Here is a 3,884-nt window from a genome sequence, read left to right on the forward strand (position 1 = left end):
TCTTTTTGTATTGGAAAGCTGGTGGCTGCAGTGTGGTCCCATTTTAATTTCGTTCACTTTTAACCATAGAAACTATTTTAAAAACCATAAAACCCAGTTTTGATCCATGGAAGTCGGTTTTGTTTTTTTGCTAAAAATGATTATTTATTTAAATATTTATAATTTGTAAGGAAACAGCAATGCAAATATTTCAAAATCAGAGGAAACTTGTAATTTGTTAAAAAAAATTCATTTTATTGAACACTAAAATTTGGAAGCACCTATCATAAATTTATATTTTTAAAAACTATCTTCAAAATAGAAATTAATTTCAAAATACATATATATACTAATTTCAGCTGACAGAAACAAAATTTTAGGTCTTTCGGCCTAAATACAAATTCAACATTTGCCAAAAAAAAAAAACAACTCTTCACCGCGGCAAAAAAAAACTGGGTTTTCATATCCCTGTACTGCAATATCTAATGTCGAATTCCTTTCAATTTTTTGAATCGCCTCAAAAAATCGAATTTTTGGTGTTAAAAAGGAACATGAAAACAGACCGAATTCTTTTTGCGATTGTATGTGTGTCATTTGACAACAATTTTTACACGAACGTCAAGCTGAAACCAAAACAATTTCTGCAAATAAAACCAGAGATTCCTTTGATCAATAATTTTGTTTATTTTCTTTGGTAATATAAAGTTATTTTAATCAGAATCAAAGGGAAATTGCAGTTATTATTAAGATCTGAGTGAAGATGAAGTAGAAGGTTATTATTTTGGCCGTATGCTGTGGTTTTACAGAGAAAAAATTTTCTGATGATAATTACGAGAAGAAAAGTAACAGTTATTTAACTTTTTCACAAGAACTATGCCAGGAAAAAATATATTTTGATCGCACATTGTTTTTTTAAAATTTATTTCATATTTTTCCGCAATAAAAATACGATATTCAATTAAAATTTACTCTTTATTAGAAGTTGATGTTCTCAAATAAACAAACAAAACAAAGAAAACTGTCAGCTTGACGTTTGAGAAATGTCAAATGTTCCAAGTGTGTGTGCAAATCCGTGTAAATCTCTCAAAAAAGAGGGATTAAAAAAAAATCGAATTCTGCTTCGTTTGAGGCGAATTTTTTTTCTATGGAACATGATTTTCAGAAAAAATTCGCTTCGAGATCGCCGAAAATTCGATTTTTCAATTGAAAGGAATTCGACATAAGTGTTAGAGGAGTCTTGTCTTGACTTCGGACTCGGTAATACCGTACGACATACCTTGCAAAAGTATGGTTTGTGATGATATTCATTTGCAGACCTATTTTTGAGTGAGAATGTGATAACTGAAAAGTTGATTAGTCTATTTTAGCAAATTTTATAGAAGAGCATAAAAGCAAAACTATTTTTTTAGGACTTAAGGCTTTAAACAACCGTTAAAAGAAGAGAAATGGAGCTACATAATTGTTGTAAAACACTAGTTCAACTATTGACACATTGGAGATTTTAGTTCCTCTCACTGAGCATATGGAAAAAAAATTATGTTTTAGTAGGTATAGAAGGTAATAAGTTTTTTTTTTTTTAGGGAAAAGCATAAATCCTGAGATCTCTATCTTTGCGATAAAAGCAAAATTCTTTCAATCTCAATAGAGCAAAGGGTTGTTTTACTGTCTTTAATAAAAAAATGTAATGTTAATGTAAAAAGTAAAAGTAGGTGTTCCAAAATTTGCATCCTTTTACTATTGTCTGAACCCATCAAATTAAATGGTGTTGTTCAAAGAGTATCTTCGCAGACATCAGCACCTCGTTGAAGAAAACAAACTGTCTCTAACGAATCAATCCTTTTTATCAGGATTTCTTTCAACTCTTCGCATTAGTATTCCAAGTTGTTTCTGGCTGGAGAAAAAAAAACATCTCAATGACCAAACTAGAAACAGGTAAGCAACATAAACAAAGGAGAAGAAAACCTCCTTCTCAAAAGAAACTGATTTGTTATTCTATACGCATTTCAAAGTGGGCAAACATTTTAAAACAAACGAACAAAAAAAAAAAAAAGTAAGTAAATCCTTGAAGGTTTATCAAATTCGTTTCACCGTCCATCCTTTCAACCCTCTTCTATTGGCTCAAAGGAATCACCTACAGGTTGGATATTTAACTCTGATGATTTTATTACCACGTGCAAAGGGCTTTTGGATTGTGTTTCATTAGATGCAATAGTCACGTTCGTTTTATTAAGCCATCAACAGAACAACTATGGACTTCTAATTTTCTTCTTTTGCGGTTCGGTTCAAGTCAGCTTATTAAGATGAAACAGGTGATGAGATAGCTTAAATGTCCCGACAGTTGCAGAATGAATTGACAAGTTAAGATTATTGATTTCAGTCAGAAAAGACTCAAAATTGTCAAAGACACATTATATAGAATATTTTACGGTGACCCGTTTTGCTATTTTTGCATTTTTCTGTTCTTAAAGTAAACCATATGAAAAGAGGAAATTTAATTAACATCATAAAACAACAAAGTCTTACGTAATTCAAAATATGACAAAGCTTTATAGAAAATAAAATAAAAACCAAATAAAGCCGTAGAATTTATATTTATAAATAAACTGGCTCCAAGCCAACGTAAAGACTTCTTCATTTTTAATTAATTCATGCAAACAATTTTCTTTATTTCCGCTTCATTAGGACGACATGTCACACTGGTTTCTTTTTTTTTTTTGTTTCTCGCATTTGAACATAAACAGAAGGGGATACAAAAACATCACAGCTGTAATATTTCTTTTCTTTGGCATTATTATAAGAAATCCGGGGGTAAAAGGATAATACAGAAGCTTATAAATATTGTTCAGATTTTTCTTTCTTGGCTCATTTAGATAATTGCTGCAATTAACTAAATTAGCACGCCATTTGTTGGAAAAAAAAACAAAGGGGATGATGGAAGGATATCCCCATTTGTGAGAAATTCGTATATTAAATACATTTTATTCTTTTGAATTTTTCTAATACATGAAATTATACCAATAAAAAAACTGATTATGAAAAATAAAAACCAAATCAAGGTTAAAATTAAAGCTTAAATAAAATTAAAGAAAATATAACCTTATTAATTAATAAGTGATACATGTTCTACACGGAGAAAAAAGGATATATTAAAATAAGATGACGCCATCTTAAATTCCAACCGCTTAAACAATAAAATTTCCGCTTGAAATAAGTGGAATTTAAGGTGAAATACCTATGCTTAATTTAATAGGGAATCATCTTGTTATTAAGTGGTCTTTTTTCTCAGTGTACAAAGAGACTTGGAAGGAATTTATGCGTTTAGTTTGGAATTGTTTGAAACTAATAATAATGTGAAGGAAGATCAAAACAAGCCAAAAATTTCGAGGTACCTACATATATCTACGGTGGCCATCCGTCCCGGTTAACCTGGGACTGTCCCGTATATTTATACAGCTTGTACCTAAGAAACCCGGGACGTACATATAAGTGCCCCTTATTTGTAATTTGTCTAGTGATTGTCCCATATTTGCACATTTTCTGATTTTTGTGCCTATTCAAAATTTTAAATACTTTGTACGGAAAACAAGAATACATTGGTTGGAAATAAATTTTTTTTCAAATTTTTCGGATAAAACATTAAATCTAGTACGCTACTGAAGCAAGACGAAAATTTTTCCAAAGTCAGAAAACTCTTTTGGAGCAAGAAAAATTGCCTGGACAAATAAATGGGAGTGACAAACGATTGAAAACTCTCCAAATATTCTAGCACAGGTAAGAATTTCGTTGCCTAAGCTGCGTAGTGTGCAACGAAAAGCAAAATTTTCGTTTACATTTTCGTAGGCTTTAGTTTTTAAATTTTTCGTGAATTATTTAGTTCCAGCTTGTGTTTGTCAGGTTGAAAAGCT

The sequence above is a fragment of the Episyrphus balteatus genome, chromosome 2, assembly GCF_945859705.1.
Source record: "Episyrphus balteatus chromosome 2, idEpiBalt1.1, whole genome shotgun sequence".
Taxonomy (NCBI): Eukaryota; Metazoa; Arthropoda; class Insecta; order Diptera; family Syrphidae; genus Episyrphus; species Episyrphus balteatus.